This window comes from Manis javanica, chromosome 18 (assembly GCF_040802235.1).
Source record: "Manis javanica isolate MJ-LG chromosome 18, MJ_LKY, whole genome shotgun sequence".
In the NCBI taxonomy this organism is placed as follows: Eukaryota; Metazoa; Chordata; class Mammalia; order Pholidota; family Manidae; genus Manis; species Manis javanica.
In genome coordinates this window covers 12366478-12386284 of record NC_133173.1, presented here as the reverse complement: position 1 = coordinate 12386284, position 19807 = coordinate 12366478, and positions in this window count along the sequence as shown.

The window sequence follows — 19807 nt, the reverse complement described above, 5'->3', positions numbered from 1 at the left end:
CCCCAACCTTGCCAGTGATCAGTCTTCTAGTCATAGTGACTCTGTCACGTAATGAACTGTCCTCCCCTTCCATCTTCGCAAGCCACCATCATGTCCTCCTGCGTCCACCACCCTCATATTGTCCAGGGAGGTCCCTGGCTTTGCATCCCTTTATCTTTCAACTGTGGTGTTCGCCCCTCCCGAGTGATCTTTTAAAACCTAAAATCTTCTTCAGACAGCTTCTGAATAAACACTTTCCAGGTAGTGTTCAGAATTCATAGACTCGGCCTGCCTTTCCAAACTGAGCTCCCCCCATAACCACTCACTCCATGGATCACTCACATGTTTAATTGCCTCTATTTTTCACACTCTGACCTTGGGCTTCTGCGTCCTTTGCTTGCAGGCAGGTTACCGTGTCTTTGCAGGACTGTCCTTTCATCTGCCTGGCATCTGCTCACATATCAGCTCTTCAGAGAAGCTTCTGGTCATCGCATAAAATGTTTCCCTCTACATACCTCTGCCTCAACCAGATTACTCGCATTATTTTCAAAAGTTACCACTGCAAGAGATCATCTGAGGAATTTATTTGTTTGGGGTTTAATTTATTTCTATATCCTCTGTATCAAAGAGTAAACCCTGGTCCCCCCAGAGCCACAATCAGTGCCTGGCACAGAGTAGATTCCCAGGGATTACTTACATAGAGTACATGCCCCTCTGTCCAGAATGGCCTTCTCCACTTCCAAATTGTAACACTCTCAAACCATAAATCATCCAATTTTGTGTGATCCTGCAACACTTTTTATATACCTATTTCATAATACTTCTCAGGTGATATTGTAATATTGGTGGAGTGTATAAAAAAATATGTGTTGTCATGTTTCACTACACCCCCATCTAAGGACAGGCAATCCTATGAATTTCACTGTTCTGTCTGGTTTGGCAATTGTTGACGATTTTACCATTCTCAAAGTAAAAGAGAAAATATTAGGAGTTGAAGGAAATACATGTGGGAGAGAAAAGTTGGAAAATAACTTGATAGTAGGTTGTGTTTGTCAATGAAGCAACACGTCCCTTGTCAAGACAACCCAGGAGTTTAGTAAAACCTGCTCTTCTTACAAAACCTTAGAGAGATGGAGGAGTCTGTCTGGAAGAATGTGCACTTCTTGGGAAGTTTTAGAAATCACTGAAAAGTAGACTTTCCTAATTATGGAATTCAGACCGTTAGAGATCTCAAATATCAAAGCAATACTAGATGACATCTCAGCTCTCTTCACTCACATAGTTTTAGGCACAGACATACACATATGAAATTATCTATGCAATACTGTGCATGGTGAAAATAAAGGCAACTGTGAGCTGTAAAGAACATTCCACATACTTCCTTGTATCTTCAAACAGAGGTATGAACCAGGAAAACATGATTAAGCTCATTTTGCAGATCACGACAATGAATTTCAGGGAACTCCACTGTGGATCAGCAGATTGGGGCTCCCGCTTGCACTCTGTCTCAGCACATTTGCGTTTTAGCCTTGAAATAGTTTCCTCATTATGTGTCTGATTTTCCCTTTTTAAAACAAGGATGTCAGATAAAAATCTAGTGATTCTTAATATACAGCCCCCTCCACTTTTGCATAGGGTTCATGGCTTTCTTTCAGAATTCATGAAATTTATGAACACTTTTCACAGAGCATTTCACACATACACACACACACATGAAACTAGGCCTTCCAGGCATCAAGGTAAGTCTTGTTAAGAACCTGTTCGCACACACAAAAATGTTCTTATTATTCATACAGAGGCTTTTTTAAGTTCCTGATTGGATCTTACCAGAAAAGGTTGAACTTCTGGAGATTTTCTTAAGTTAAAACATAGAAGTCTGCATAAGCACTAGTTTTTTCATTCTCCAATTGTATAGAATTTGTCACTTGCATCGCTGGCATTAAGTCACATTTCAGAAGGTCTAAGAACTACAGTTTACTCTTCGAGATGCAGTTAGCAATCAATTGTCCAGGCTGCAGATATCATGCAAATAGGCCAAAGCAATGATGCCCATTCCCTGGAAGATACCTGGGTAAGAAAATGCACACCTAATTGTAGAGCATGTGTTCCGGGTCTTGTCAACAAGGATTGCCAGAGCTGCTCTCCCCTTAGTAAAGCAGGCAGTTCTCAAGAACTCTGATGCATAAGCAGATGACAATGATTTTAAAAGTCATGTGTTCCTACCTCCATACTACCCTCGTCTCATTCTGCATTCTGTAACCAGATACAGCATCATGGACTCTGAATGAAAGTGAGATTCGCAAAGCCCACCCTTTCTGTAAATTTGTCATCTTGGAAGTAACATTGTCTCTTCCAGCTCTGTAAGGTGTCTTGACATATGCACTCATCCCTAAAGAGAAGCTTATACCATGAAAGAATCCAGCTCAGAATCTTATATATGAACTTAGTAAAAGAAAAATAATAATAAGAGACAAACTTTGTTTTCAAAATAGCAAAGAACAGTAGGAAATGTCTAGGAAGAAAATTAAATTGATGTTAATGGGCAGACTTGGGATATATCCTGTTGTCCCTGTCCTAAATAACAAAAACAAAGAATTTCAGTGTGTATAAGTCATACTTTCATCTTCAGTCATATAATCACAGAGATTTGAGACTGGCGCTAAAACTGCTAAGTAGACATTCACTCATTCTGCAAATATTATTCCACCCCTACTATACCCCAGAGCCTGTGTACCCAACCTATATCAAGGAATAAAATAGAAATACCTACCTTCTTGGAGCTAACATTGCAGTTGGGCAGGGAGAAAGTAATAGTCACCTGGGAAGAAAGTCAGATGAAAATAATCATTATAAATAAGTCATAGGATATGTTAGAAGGGGAGGAATGCAATAGACAAAGGAAAATACAGCATGTTATGAAAAGCAGGAATCCCAAAGCCAGAGATACAGTCAGTTTTAGAGATGTCTGAAGTTGTGTCTTTTTGAATGGCTTGCTGTATCCCTGTCCCTCCCCAAGCACCCCTGCTAGGGGGTAAGACACTGCCTCCAGATTAAAGTGTGGCTGGGTCAGCAGGATGACCAGGCTGGCAGGCAGACTGTACTGTCTTGGGGGCCTCAGCTTCCTTACTCCTCTGAGTAGACCACGTCCTCCCTGGTAGGCACCCAGCATCCTCACGCTCCATCCACATTCTCTCCAGAATCCTGCTCTGTGCGTGCTCTTTCAGGGCAGGAAAGGATTTATACTTTAATCAATGTGCGTTACACATCTGCAAGAAGAGGTAAATGTCTTACACACATACTACTAACCAGGCTAAAGGAGTGTAGATGAGGTGTTAGGGAAGAAAGTGCGATTCTGGAGTTCCAGGTATTGACAACAAAGTAGTGGGAAAAAGAGGGGACTTGACGAGTCAGAAGACAGAGACAAACTCCGCATCCAGCAGAGAACTCCAGGCACCTCACTGCGTACCCCGTCATAAAGGGAGTCCCACTCTCCCACCAAAATAATTTTCTAATATATACATTATAATTCTGAAGCAGATTGGTATGACTTTAAAACTGATTGACCTTGAAATTTGTACTCAGTTCTTCTTCCCATAGGGGGTATATTTTGGAGTAAAAATTTAGTTAAGCTTTTTAAGTATGTGATTATTTGAACAAAAATTCATTCTCTGGAGGAATATAGTCACAACTACAGAGATTTTCATATTGGTACTTTCCCTTGTTTATTTATTTGAAATGAATCTTGTTTACTGCAATGTCCATATTTCAATGCAAGGGCTTAGAAAGTTAGAAGCTAAATAAAGGCTGATTCTACATCCCAGCTTTCTTACTTGTGAGACATATTAAACAATATTCTCTAAAGAGCACAATTTCACATACAGTTGCTTGTGATTATTGTGAAATGACCAAGTCATAACTAACATAGGTAAGTATCATCAGGATAGTGAAATTATTGTATGAAATTTTGTTAAAAAATAATGTAATCATGTAGTCTCTAAACAATTCCATATAGATTTCTTATTAATTACAAAAACAAAAAGAGAATTTTACAATAGAAAAATAGTGTCTAAATAACCTAAATCAAGGAGGTAACATGTGCTTACTGGCATGGTTCACTGAGAAGGGCCTAACAGAACATACAGTTTTCCTGCCAGAAAATAGACAACCTGAATCAAATCATGAGGGAACAAAGAGACAACCCCAAATCAGGGGACTTTTAAAACAAAACACCTGGTCTATATTCTGCCCAACTGTCAATGTCATGATAGCAAAGAATAAAACTAAGGAATGTTTTTTGTTTAAAGAAAGTAATGAGACATAACAACTAAGTGAAATGTGTGATTCTAGATTGGAACTTGCATTGAAAGGGGGAAACAAAAATGAGATAACTACAGAAAATTGAATTTGGACTCTATATTAGGTAATTCTATTATATTTGTGCTCAATTTCCTTAGCTTAATAATTGTATTATAGTTGTTGTATTATACTATGAGAATATCCTTGTTCTTATAAAAGATACATGTGGAAACACTTAGGAGTTTGTATCTTATGTTTATATGATTCTGCAAAATAATAACAGTGCTGTGTAATAAAGAATTTGACTTGCCTTTGTCCCTGAATCCTGGGAGATACAGTCTAAACATTTGGAATTTCCTGTTTTGAGGAGTGCCTCTTTCCTGTCTTGGGAGTATCTGTCTTTGTAATTCTCGGTGGGCCCCTTGGACCATATCGGATAACTAGATGACTCATGGTGGGCTCCTAAATGGTTTATGCTAATGACATTACTCAAGATAGAAGATGGTCATGCCAGAAAGACCAACCATGTAATTAGAGGGTTGGGCTTTGAACCACTTGGTATCTGCCCAGACTTGGCAGCGGGGGAGGGTTCTGGATATTGAGCCATATGCCAATGCTTCAATTGATCCTGCCTACTCAATGAAGCCTTAATAAAAACTATGGACACGAAAGCTTCCAGACACTTCCTTGGTTGGCATTACTCTGGGTATTGTCACACCCTGATGAACCAGAGGTTGGCACGTCCCCAGAGATGATGACCTTTCACCTTTGAGACTCCACCAGACCTTTCTCTATGTGTCTCTCCATTAGGCTGCTTTTGATTTGTATCCTTTTTCTATAATAAAACTATGATCATAAGTATGGAGCTCTCTTGAGTTCCTCGTCAGTGTAGTGATTTTCAACCCTGAGCAGGCTTATGGGAACCCCTGAATTTGAGGATAGTTGATCAGAGGTGACGATCTTCTGGGAACCCCTCAACTTATTACAGGTGCTGGAAGTGATTAAAAGACTATAACCTTAGCCTGTGAAGTCTGACCTAACTCTGGGTCCCTGGTAGAAGTCATTGTAGATTCACTGTACTATTTTTTACAGATTTCTGTAATTTTAATTTTCTTTTCAAAATAAAAATTTGGGAAAAAGTGCCTGGCTCTTATATAACTTTGGGAAGTGGGAAAATAATCTGAAGATAATATTCAATAAGTTGCTGATGTGCCTCTATGGTCATGCAGATCAAGCACTGAGGTTTGTCTTTTTAGGTGAAAAATTAGATTTCTAGATTAATTTCTCTCCAGACGTTAGTTGTTTGGATTGTAAAGCCTGTTTGAAACCTGTTTGGTTTTATGGATTTACACACGTCAGAAACTAAATACGAAGTGCCAAACCCATGCCATTTGTAGCAGGAGAAGGAATAAACTTGACCTGGTAGACTTGGGGAAAAAATTAAGATAAAACCTTAAGACCATACTGCAAGCAGTATTCTTCCAAGCAGTGGGGTGTGTACACTCAATCAGTAGAGATATTGAGCCTCCAAAGACATTTTAAAGATCAGTTCCTGGCACATAGCGGATGCTCGATGAGCAGGAATAATAATAAAGAGCAGGCAAGAAATATGAGGGACTTGAGGTAATGGTGATATCAAAAATATCTTCCTTTGGTATAGCACTTCCACTCTTAAAGCTAAAAAAGCTTATGCAACATATTCTCAGCAAGCTGGAGTAGGGTACTGAGAAGGCAGCTCCAGCTATCACTGTGATGCTAAAGAGAAAATGATCACAAATATGAATAGATTCCCAAGGTCATAAACTGCAAAGTTCTCACAAGTTCAGTGACTTTCTCCCACCATGTCCTATAGGTGCCCGAACTGAGCAGTTTGATAGACTCTTACAGAATTTGAGGAAGGAGGGGAGAGTCAAGGGAGGAAAGAAATTAGAAAGCTAAGAAGTTGGAAGGAAGGAAGGAAATGGAAGAAGGAAGGAAATATATGCCTTGTTCAAAATTTATCACATTAACATTAACGATGAAACTTCAATGTTAAATTTTTTTAACTTTCTATATGCTGTGGTTCCCTTGTTCATCAGTAACCTGTTTTCTCTGGTATAATGAGTTTTGTCCTCCCTTATGCTTTCCTTGTCTACATCAATACCTCAGACAAATGCTTTTAAAATAAATTCATAAAATCTTGTACATGTTGCTTGTAACTTCTATAGTAGTAATGCGATGTACTTGAAAATGCGTATTAATTCAGTCGCAATCAACTCACATGAATGTGGAGAAATAATTCACTCTGTCTCATTCTCACTCCCTTCCTCTCTCTTACCACTTCACATTATATATGTTATGTGTATTTTGTGGCATTACATTGTCATGTGGCTGTCATTCTGAGTTGGCTCAGCAAGTAAAACCAATTCTTTTTTTTCCTTTTAAGATGGCCAAGTGTCTGACAAGCTGATTTCTTTTCTCAGCTGCATGTAGCAGCTTAAAACATCTGAATATTTGAGCTGGACTTTTTAATTATATATCTTAGCAGACCAATGTATTCAGGAGCTATACTTGAATATTCAAACTGAAATGGACTGGGTATTAAAGTAAGCTACTAGCTGAAGCAACTTTGCTTGGTGTATCTGTCATAAGAAGTGACAATTTATCTAATTAGTTTGTGATATTGGAGACATTGTGAATTATTTCCCTGTGGTGTTTTTTTCATAGTCAGGGTGCATGTACTGTCCAGAAGACATACTTGGTTTCTACTAAAGGATGGCTTCCACCAGCCAGCACATGAATAAGTATTTGCCCTTTGTCTCATGATATATATGAAATATAGTATTGAATCTGCAGATGACCCAATGAATAAAAATGATCTATTTAGGAATGTAATGACGTGTCTCAGATATCTAACAACCATGCAGCAGTTGGCCATAAGGTACCTATGAGTTCTATTAGACAAGTTTCAAGAAGGGTGCAATTGTGGATGTGCAACCTGCCCCTTCTTAAAAATTCCAGTGTGCTGGTGAGAGAAGATTAAGGTTAACCTTGACCTGTCCCATATCAGTTGATAAATGTCAATATTGACCACCCCAACTATCGTTTTAGAAAAACAAATCATTGACATGCTTTGGAAATTCAACAGTTTTTATCTGCAAGTGTCTTAAAACCTGACTTAGAACTGATGTATTTCAGGGTTCCAGAGTAACCCACTGGCTCAGATCATCCCCAGAGGCTCCCAGAGTGGCTGAGATTGGACCAGATCTTGAAAGGTGAGGAGAATTTAAAGGAACAAGAGGCCAAGAGTTACGCATGCCTGGAAGGGCAAGGGAATAATATAGGGATATGTAGGGAAGTCTCAAAACCACAAAACAGCACATATAGGGTGTCAGGAACTGAGGCAGGGGCTTGTCATGGAAGAAGAAATGGGAGAGATGCGCTCAAACCCAGCTGAGAGATACTTCAGTGTTCAGCTTTTATTCTACAGACCAAGAAGTGGGTTTTCATTTAAACTGCGATTTTCAATGCTATCACATAATACATATTGTAAGATATATTTTAACTTTATTTTGTTTTTGTTTTTGGAGGGAGATAAGAATTACAAGGAGAAATGTGTATGGTAAAAATTCAGATTATATCAATAGCTTTGCTTTGCAGGCCACAATAACAACAGAAAAATAAGAATTGGAAAAAGGGGATCTGCTGAGCCTGTGCGTTATTTACCACTTAATGGAATGTTGGCTGAAAACAGTAAAATAAATATTTCATTTTACCCAGCATCACTTAAAAGGTAAATAAGACACAGAGCCCTTCTAAGACAATTGCTGTGGCAGTATGGGGTAGATAAAATAGGCTTCAAGCTGCATAAAGTTTAAGCTAATATTCTTGGGCTTAGGAGTTTATATCTTCCTGTCCCCAGAAACAGTCTCCTATATGATTCCCACAGGTAAAATCATCTCAGTGGGTTTCACAAACCAGTGTAAGTAAGTGCAGGTTTGCATTAAAGGTCCAGCTACATCTTAAAGCCAAATCAACACCTTTTACTAATAGAGATGTTCAAAAGAGATGAAACACCTCAAAGCCCAGGTGCGGGGTTTGTGCTGCTATTTCATGTCGAGGCAATTACAGTACTGGTATTAGGGCAGATGAGGGCGGGAGTGGTGGTGTCATCCTGGGGAAGGGGACGCAGGCCTTTAAGCAATCATGTAAAGCATGCAGAACATCTTAGAGCTGGGGAAGTAACAAAGCTCCGTGCTGTCGGAGTATTGATCTGCTCCAGAAGGTGCAGTGAGCTGCACTACGGTGATTGCCTTCCCCGCTGGGTTTAGAGAGGCCTGAAAGAACACAATATTGATCTGGCCCCGCTCCTGAGAAGTAACTTACAGATAAACCCTGACTGGAGGCCACCAACCTTGAGAACAAACTGTTGCAAAGATGCCCTCTTTGCCAGAGGTTCAACATCAGAGCTAATGCTGTCTGGGTGATGTTTAGAACACACATGAGCCCAGGCCCCGGGAGGAGCTGCCTATGTGCTTCCCCCCCCTATGAATCATGGGCATCCCCAAATTCTGGAACAGTTAGAACCATGTCATGTGGAGCAGAAGGGAGGGCACAGCTGAAATCCCCTTTGTGAAGCTGTGTTTTCTTAACAAAGGATATGAGTTTCTGAAATTTTGCATGTCTGCTGATTCCACTCAGAGCTTTGTTTTCTTCATCTTTGAAACTGGAAAATTGATGCCAGTTTCCCAGACTGTGGTCTGTATTCTATGGTGGGAAGGAACCCACTCTTAAAACAGGGGCTTTTACTAATCAGGGGAATGTCTGGAAGGGACATCATCTCCTCTCTGCCTCATCTCAGAAAGAATGACTATCTCCCAGCCACTAAATTCCCTGAATCACAAAATAAACTTAAAAATAAATAAAGGATTGTTTTTCAGGGAAAAGCAAACTGTCTGAGTTTCCAAAGCTGTGTAGAACTAGCTTGCCACCTGAGTCGTTGTGTATTAGCAAACCTCAAGTTCCAAGTTGGAAATAAAAATAATCCAGACTAAAAATCTGCCATTTGCATACCGCTCGATGTCTCATGGTTTCCTGGTGGAAATCACTGTAACCACAGGATTTCGCATGGTTTCAACCTCCAGCCACAAGTTAAAATTGGCCAGATGTTACAGGGAAGTTAGGGAATCAGGTTATTAACTGGGAATTTATCCTAGTGTGTAACCAGATCTAAATACAACTGTATTTGGACTGGGATTTTAGTATACAACAATTTTATGCTCACCCTCATTAAGGATATTCCTTTTACAAAAAACGATAACTGCGAGTTTACCTCTCCTTTGGGCAAAGCAGCCCAGTAATGCTGCCACAGTACTCTTAATTCAGCATGATCTCCTCAGCCTGGAAGGGGTAAGGTGACATTATCTCCCCAGGTGACATTGTGGGTAACATAGGGTCCATCCTTCACTGCACTAACCAAGGATTTTATGAGCCCTGGTGTCCTGTGTTTTTTTTTTTTTTCCTTCCTAATTCAGGATCAGCTTATCAAAGCTAAAATAGTTGCATCCATTTCTGAACTGAGTGTATTGTATAAGCAGCAGATTCTCTCAGACTAATTAAGCAAAACCAGATTTTGCACTTTTGTCATATTTGAGCTCAGTTCAAAAGATACAGGTCAATGACAGACGAGTCCTGTCTCTTGGATGACTTTCTCCAGCATGAAGGGGGAACTAAAGCCAACTGACTGTGAACATGTCCTAGGGGCTTAGAGATCACACTGTGAAACAGTAACATCTCACCATCTCCAGAGTGCTTCCTGCGCATTGTCTATTTTTTTAGCGTCCTTGAGGCCGCGGGAGGTGGGCATGCACATTCATCCCTGCTTCATTTGATCCACCTCTGCTTGACCACTGCTGGACTTTTTCCCAGGCAAATGGAGAACACCCGGGAGAGAGCACAACCCGGACAAAGAACTGCAGAGGTGGTTTGATTTCTCCACAGTCATTTCATCTCTCTCTGCAGAAATCCCCTGGGCCTGCCCTCCGGTACACAAACTTGCCTTTGTTGGTGCTCAGCTCAAATAGACAGCTTCCCCTTCAAAACTGAACTCATTTCTCTGAAACACTGAAAGGAAATGTGGCCTGTAATTGTCCAGGGTGAGAGGCAAGGTATTCAATCCTTTGTCCAAAGGTTAATTCTTATCCTTTTAAGCTCCTATGAGGTATCTTTGAAGCTCTGATGGATTTCGTAAAGCCAAATTAAAACAGCACTAAGTATGCGTTTGCCTTATTAAAAAATTAAGTATTTATCTCCATTGTGAGCACACTCTTTGTCAAGCCTACATCTACATATCACCATGCAAAGAGCATTAAGATCGGATGATTTTCTGAAATGTATCCATAGCTGAAAATCATTTTAGTCATCTTCCTTTCAGGAGGACACGACTTTCAAAAGTAATACGTGTGACCCAGATTTCCGACCTACGCAGGTAGAAATGTGCAGGAATTTACAGTGTCCCTGGCACATAAGAAGTGTCAGATGCATTGTAAATAGGAACCCCCTGCACAGTGAGGCACTGCCGCCCCGGTATGCCATATACTTGAGCACAATAATTACCCGCGAGCTGGGAGCACCGAGGGCCTTCGTTACATCTTTCATCCCTCCTTTTCTCTTCCTTCCCTAGTTTTGCTGTTCTAAGAGAAGTCAAGGTGAAGGTTTTGTTGCTTCTGAAGCTGGGGCAAGAAAACAATTGCCTTTTCCAGTGGTTGGTAAAGAATACAAGGGGACAGTTAAGACAGTTGAAACAGAGCCATTGAACTGAACAACCTTGATGTGACCACGGGGAGAAACACTCCCGTCAGGTACTCCCCATAGGGTTCCCTTTTGGTTGCTAGGCCAGGAAGGTCAGCCCATCTCTGTGGCACTCTCTTTCAAGTGCACAGGCTGAATGCCAGCAAACAGTTTCCACATGACTGCTAGTGTACAGGGAAACTCCTCAGAGACAGACCCCTGACCGGCCAGAGGAGCAGGAACCAAAGCAGGGAACCGGCCCTTTGCTGCAACTGTGTGTGTGCAGTGAGGGAACTAGGCAGCGATAAAGGTGAGGGAAGCCCCTCAAAGCTGTACATGTCCACACACTAGGTACAAAAAAAAAAAAGGAAATAGAAATGAAAGAGCATCTTTTCAGAAGTAAACAGTTTATAAGGTATTGAGGATATTGGTGGCACTACAGTTAGAAATTTCTATTTTCATCACATCCCATTGTTTTGAAGGAACAGTGTGAATATAATAGTATTTAAACTTTTGCATATTATAGACAATTCTATTGCTAAGGTCTTCTGTCTAGGCGGGAGTATTCTACAGTTACTTAATATATGAAAAAAAGAACATAAAAATTGCTAGATATTTTCATTCTTGTTATCTGGTAGGGAATGTTCTCTGCTACGAATGCACAGAGCTGTTATCTTTTGTTATATTGCATATCCTTGGATGGGTGCTTTTAATTAATGAGTAGAGTGGGCAAAATAACTACATGGGTGTCTCTGGCAAGTTCTGGAAAAAGCCAGAGACCCCTTGGACTGAACTTTTCCTATTTGCCAATTGGAGGCAGATGTGTTTCCTAACAATTGATCTTGCTTATAAGCCAATGACCGATGATCATGCTTATGCTATCAAGCAGCTTTTGCAACTTTTTGTAAGATATCATAGCTACTAAGTAAAGTACTGAAAGTTTTTGTGACATTCCATTTCTGCATCTACTGAAAGTCTCTGGGTTGGAGGAAAATGAGTCTTGTGTGTCCCAGCAAGTCATGGGCTAGAGCATAAGTTTCTGTAGCTGGGATGATTGATTTCAGGCTGGTGAATCCTTGCAGTGAGAATATTGAAAAGAAGGCTCAAGCATCATTCCTACATTCAGCAACTTTTAATGAGCTTCTACTTTATTTCAGGACCTGGAGACACTTAAATACAATAGACACAGCCCAGCCCTCATGGAGTTCACACCCTAGGAAAGATGATGACATGGGACAAGTATAGCAAATCTACTTGTATTGAGCCCCATGAAGGAGAAGAGATGGATACTGATGGAGCATATAAGACAAGCAAATTTAGGTTGAAGATATGGGGAAGGTTTTCTAGAGAACAGGAGGCTTACATGAAAAGGGAAGAAACTTAATGTATGAGTGACTTATAGACCTGATTTCACTGATACTCTGTTATGACTATCAAAGCATCTACAATAATTTTCAGTCACTTTCCTTTCAAACCCGCCTCTGTCTTATCACCCTTTAGCTTTCAGAACACCCTAGTTAGATTTGAAAGCTCTTCTTCAAATACATTTGGAAATTCTAGCAAGGAGTTATTCTCAGAAGCCTGTCTGATTAAAAATAAGAGAAGAATTATATTTTGACATCTATAATCAAACCACATGAAATAGCCCCAGCTAACTCTCAAAACTCAGACTTCAACTGCATATTACATTTTTATTTTCAAAAACACTAACTCTATAATGCCTTATATCTTGCCATCATTCCATAATTCATTCTCTTTGCAAAATTCTGTGATGATTATGAAATTTAAGGCATGGATTTTAAGCAGAATGAGCTGTCTTTTTTGATAAAATTTGGGATGTCATATTTTCCTTCTATCAAACTAGCAAAAAAGATATCCAATTTTGTGTAGGTATGGATTAAGGTGGTTGCAGGTATAGCCTTTTGGGAACAGGGAAATAAGACTTTTTAAAATGTGGAATTTGAAGATAAACTATGAAACATTGACTTGCCAACTTGCAGCATATCAAAATGTCAGCTCAGCACCTTAAAGAGTCTAAAGGGATTATTCAGCCCAATTTTCTCTGTGCTTAATGCCATATCCTGGCTTAGAGTCAGGCTCTTCTGGAAGAACATTTAACTCTTTCCACACATCTTGGCCCCATTTCATGCAATAAAGTTGCCATTTCCTAAATAAGATTCTAATAGTCTGAAATATTTCCCTCAGCTTTGAAAGGATCCTTGCTTTGAGCATATAGCTTACATACTGCGATAACTTCAGTCATCCCTGGCAAGAATATACCAAAATCACACTTATGCCTCCATTAGTAGGGCCTAACAAGAATGGTAATAAGAATATTCTTAGCATTATCACGAAGGGACAGTAACTTTGATCTTGTGACATCCCTCTCCCAGTCTATGGACAATGTACAAAGGCTTTAATGAAAAAAGCATAAATCTTTACCCATAACATTCAGCCTCTAAAGGGATAGATGTGTTGCATCCTATTGTCACATAACATTTGGAAGGGATCTCAGAAGCCTATTTTCTGTATGATTCAGGAATCCTCTCTATTGTTCTTCTGATAGATGGACATAAAGACTGCGAGTGAACTCAGAGAACTTCCCCCCTGAGAAGATAGTCTCTTACTTCATTTGATGGATCTGTATGAGCTTCTTCCTCATACCTGTCCATTATCAAGCCTCAAAAACTTTAACTACTTGAAGTATTTCTGCACTGAAAGGCTTTAGCGATTGGAACGATTATGTTCTCACAGGAACCCTACCATATTTTCAATCAAACCGTTCCTTTGTTTATTCAACCATTTCCTGGGCACCCACTCTGAATCAGTCCCCCATTTAGGTACTGGGAATGCAGCATTAAACAAAATGGACAAGGTCATTTCCCCCATGGGGCTTCATTCGGATCAGGTGTAGAGAAAGAAGATAAGTAGACAAATAAATGAAAACGCAAAACTTCAGGAGGAGAAAACTAGGCAGAGGGTAATGCTAAGGCATGCAGGGTGAGGCACGGAGCTTGGAGTTTGTGTTAGGTGGACAGGGAGGGGCTCTCTTACAAGTGAACGGACTAGAAGATGAGAGGGAAGAGGAGACTTAGCAAGGAGCTGGATCCCGCCTACACTGCACTGGCAAATAAATTCCGCCTCTCCTGTTGATCCTGATTGGTTGGTAATGCTGACTAGATCTCCATGCTGAATGCTGGTGCACAGGTCTTATCCTAGGTGTTGTAAAGGGGGCTTTATTTGATTAACAGCTTCTGCCACAGATGTCAGACAGGGATGGGCAGTTAACAGATTCATATTATAGACCTGCAACAGTTTTCTCTTCCTGGTCTTCTCTTCTCTACCTTGCATACAAAAGTTCACCCTTATCCTCAAGGAATATGTCCCAAGAGCTCCAGTGGATGTCTGAAACTGCGGATGGTGCCAAACTCTATATGAACTCGACATACCTATGGTAAAATTTCATTTATAAACTGGGCACAGAAGGAGATAAACAGTTATGACTAATAAAAACATAGGGCAATTATAAAACATATGCTGTAATAAAACTGTGAATGTAGTCTCTCTCTCTGTCTCTCAAAGCATCATCTTGTACTATATTCACACTTCGTGTGATGATGTGAGATGATAAAATGTCTACATGGTGAGATGAAGTGAGTGAGTGAGTGACGTGGGCACTGGGACGTAGCGTTAGGCTACTTCCGACCTTCTGAAGATACATCAGAAGAGGGATCATCTGCTTCCCACTGAGGCTGACTGTGGGTAATGGATACAGCAAGAAATGAAACCAGGGATAAGGGGAGTTACCATCTCTTCATTCTTTTAAGTAAAACTCTTATGAGCATTTTTTCCCCTAGTCTTTGCCATGTTCACCCTTCCTCCAAAGCAAAGGTCACTATGTCTCTTAAAGGGTGAGAGTCTGGGCTGTGCATGGTAACTGAGGTGTGAACTGCACACAGAGAAGACCTAGAAGCTCCACACCGTTGTTCTGGGGCCCATGCTGAGACATGCACTCTGGGGTCATGTGAACTCGGTTTGGGAGGGACTTTGTATCACATCCATGTGCTTAGTGCTAAGTGGCTGCCAGTATAACAGGCACATGACAGGCACTTCCTTTCTTCCCTTCGTTTCTTGGCTAAAAGCTAAGCATGCTGTTTAAAGAAAGTGATGTGCATGGGAGGAGGACCGTTTGTCCAAACAGACCCCAATCACTCTAATCTGCAAGTTCTAGCACACCGTGCAAAACCACAGTTTGATGTTGCTCATTCCCAACAAAAGGTTAATGCTCTGCATTTTAAAAACAATTTGGATCTGTTGGGTGGTAATTAGAATAAACATTCAAATCTGAGCATCAAATTTCTCATTAGTTTCACATCAATACCTGCGCTGCAACTATGGATCAGTGAACTGGGCTCCTCGCTGCCCAAGTGGGTTCATTAATCACTCTCCCCTAAGGTGGCTGTGTAAGGAGACAGCTGTTCTGAGCAGCTGTCCTCTGATACAACTCCTCTCACACAGACGGTGGGAAACTTTTTGCATAAGTCGGCCGTTGGTTTAGCTGGAATGTCCACTTGTAGTGACAGGTCCCGAAGCAACTGAGTCTGAGGTCAGTGAAGCATTCCCATTTGTAAATGGTCACTTTCTGGTCACAAATAGAAAGGCTGAAAACCATTAAGGCTAAGTTTCCATGTCTTATCTGACTTACCACCAGGAAGAAGAAATATGAAGCTGTGCATTTCAGGCCCACAGTGTATTTGGTGAAAAGCCACCAACCTAAATTGAACTCTTAAAACCTTTTTTTGTTTTGCTTCCTAAAATGATATGGCCTGCTCCTTAGCTCCCCTGATCTTCCCACTACAGATAGTCAACTTCATTTTCATATTTTCGGATACACTTGGCCGCTCAGTGAGATCAGAATCCACACACAGCTCCAATTCTCCATTATATTGAAGTGAGTACTCCAGTAATTGGAGCTTATCCTGTTTTAATATATGCAATCAGGAAATTTGAAGCGGCCTTGATGGCCCCTATAATATTTCCCTTAGATGCTCTCTGATATGTCAGCGTCTACAAGTTCATCCACACAGCAATGACCTCATGTGGCAACCTTTTTCCATCCGCTAGAACACTTAGTAGTAACATGAGAACTTGATTATCTTCTCTTAGGAAAAAAAAAAAAAAAAAGGGAGGAGAAAAGACTAAGAAAAACAACACACATAAACACGAACTAAAAAGGTATCTCTCCCTTGTAGACAGAGCCAACCAAGAGAAATAGACACACCCTAGAGAAAATAAAAATCACATGATCCAAACAGCTGTTTCGTGGAAAGGAGGTAAGCAACAGTTTGTTGGGAATCCACAATAGATATGACTTCCAAGCATATTTGTTTCCTGGACGTGTATTTAATCTTCTCATATTAAGGAAAAAGAGAAGGAGATGTCAGAAGTTCAACTCATGAAAACTTTCATTTCTCTCATTAATTGCAATCATGAAATATACAAAGGAAAGAAGGGAAAAGAATGAAACTTTCCTGGGTGTGTCTTAGGCAAACCCCTTAAAATTGGGCTTCCCTACTGTGCGCTCAGAACTGACTCACACTGAGCTCTGAGGTAGGCGAGGGCACCCCAAAAAAGATGAGGCAACTAGAGGCCATTCATTCCTTCATTCATTCAATATTCCTCTATCAAATCTGTTTTGAGAAACTGTTCTAGGCCTTGGGAACAGAGGCAAACATAAAAGAGACTTGCTTTCACAAAATTTACATTTTAGTGTGCAAAGACAGAAAATAACCAAACAAGAAAATATCAACTCATCATATAGGTCAGGAATAAATATGACATAGAATCCTATCATAAAGAGAGATTGGAAGTTTTTTAAGACCAAGTGGTCTCACTAGGCAGGGATGGGGCTTTAACTTGAGGTACATGCCGGAGAAGCTAGCAGGAATTTCATGCCTAATGATACACAGCGGGTGCAAGATGACACCAGGTATTTGAGCCCACTTCTGTATGAGCGAGAAGCTCCCGTCTTTCTCCAAATCTCCAGTCTATAGGCCATCGTGAAATATATGATTGGTTTTGTAAACTCTAAGAATAAAAAGATAACTTGCAATTATATGTGCCTTGGTTGGAAGCTGTGTAGATGGTATAATCAGATAATTAAATTACACATTTTCTGTTTCTGCTTGGGCTGCTCCAAATTGGCTCTCTATCCAGCCTGATTTCTCTGGATAATTGGCCAGGGGAAACCCCTGTTGGAAATGGCTTTACCTTGTTGTTGCTGGATGTTTCCTGATCCCTAAAATGAACATTATTTCCCCATTTATGGAAGTGCTATGTTTTTGTCCTCATTGATTCTGAATATTAGTCTCTTAGAATCCAGTTTAGTTTAGTGTAGCTTAAAATTCCATTGGCTGTGGTGTGGACTATGTTGGGACTGGAAGTTTGTATTCAAGCCACTGAGGGGATGCAGTGTAGAACAGAGTGTAAAACAGATTTATAAAACATTTTAAAATGCTGCATGAAAGGACACACCCAGAAAGCCTTAGAGAGTTGAGCCATCTATGCCCAGTGGGGTCTATTAATGGAAATTGTTAAATGAGTATCTTTTAAAGTAATTACCTATTACAAAAATTACACATGTGAATGGAAAATTTGGTCTCTAAGAATCTTAGAACATGTTTTAGATTTTTGACTCAAGGGATGATTTCTGCACTGAAATCACTACTGAAATGCAGTCCCTTCTGAGGGTGATTGTTTCAGTTTCTCCAACACACTCATCAGAGGTTTGAGCTTTTGTTACAAATCTAGCTGACTAAAGAATAACCCAAGAATTGAAGTAAAGTTGATAACGTTTAACCTTTGAGCTGTTTATAGACCTGTTGATATAACATTGGATATTTATGCTTTTCCCCTTTTCCTTTAATGTTATTATCAACTTTTTATATAATTGGTACTAGGAGCTCATCAGACAAAACTATCTTCATTTTATAGTATATACAGAGGAAATTGCTAGGCAATAAATAGTCATATAAAAAGTATTAAGAAGGCACAGATTTTGAAATATGTTTGCTAACATTCTACTCATAAAAATGAATTACATTTTTTTCCTGAAACGTTCCTCCTTGATCTTGTTTTTGGTGAAATTCCAAATATGGATCCAATTTCTCCTTTAAATTTCAAGTTGTATTTCATTCCATTTGCTTCCACCTTCAAGGGTTGGATTAAAGAGAAGTCTGTGTCTTTTATTCTGATGAATAAATCAATAATCCAGAATGATTTGCATAAATTAATCTTGAGAAAACAAGTACCCATGCATTAATTATTTGTACTTGCAGTTTTTATAACTATGAATTTTAGAAAATATGTTATTTACCACATTATCATTTCTGACAGTTGCATCACAGGTGTGAGAACACTGAGCTACAAGGAACGGTCACAGCAGCATGAAATTCAGAGCTAAAAGAGACTTGAGAAGACGTCTGGCTTAATCTCCTCTCCTTAAAGATGCAGAATCAAGATCTAGAAAGGTTATGGGCCTTGTTTCCAGTCACATAGCTAGTTAAGTATAGAATCCAGATTCTCTGACTGCATGTGTGAAAGGCAACAGGGAGAGGCTTCTAGTGGTGTGAAGTTTCTTTGGCCTAATTATACAGTCTTATTTGAGACTCAGTGAAATGTTTATCTGAGGAATATCTCCTTAAAAAAAACTCCCACTAACTAGGAAACTGTTTATTATGGACTGAATGCCTGTGTCCCCCCAAACTCGAGTGCTGAAGCCCTAAGCCCCAGGTGTGGCTGTATTTGGAGATGGGGGCTCCAAGGAAGTAATTAAGGTTAAAGGAGGTCATGAGGGTGGGGCCCTAATCTGATAGGATTAGTGTCTTTAAAAGAAGAGACACCCAAGATAACTTTCCCTGTCTCTCTGTCTCTGATTCCCTCTTCCCTGTCTTTCCCCTTCTTCCTCTCTTTTTTCTTCTCTTGTCTTAGAAAATTCATTGAAACTGGAATTGCTAGCAACGTATTCATGTCTTAAGGTTTTGAAGGAGTAAATTTTCAGATTAACTGCAGGTTATACTACTCTCCAATAATTAATGTTGCACACTAGGCTGGCATGCTGATGGATAAGTGGCAGGAAGGAGAGCTGCTGTGTACAAAGACTTCTCATAGCTAATTAGCTGCCTTTCACACTGAAGGAACTGGGCTTAGATGTTGTTCCCAAAGATCACTTGGAAATCTAGGAGATAGTGAAATACCAGGAAGAGAGATAGCTGGCTTTCAGTTTTGTTTATTAAAGCCAAATCACCAAATTATCATGATTTCAGGATACACAGCGGACTGAGAATTAGCACCAAAAAAAGAAAGAAAAAATTGTGATGTAATTCAAATGAAAGTCTTCTGTAAGAATAATATAAGTAGGATTCAAGTGTGAGTCTAACATAAACAGTCTGCTGAACTGGAGCATTGATTAGAACCATTTTTCCCCCTTTTCCTCTCTTACTTTATCTATTTATCTTTTTTTGGGGGGTGGGGGAAATCCAAGACCAGTTTTCTAAAAGGGCATAACTGGCATGCCCTTTGGCCACCCTTGAGGGTAAAACTGATGAAACGCACTCCAATCTCAGTCATTACTGACTACCAAGACGAGAATTTTATATTTTACATCACTTACTATCAAATAAATTCTTCAAAATGGTGACTGATGCCATTAAGCTTCCTTGGAAATCTGTTAGATGTGGCTAAGCAACCTAGTCATCTTCTGAAA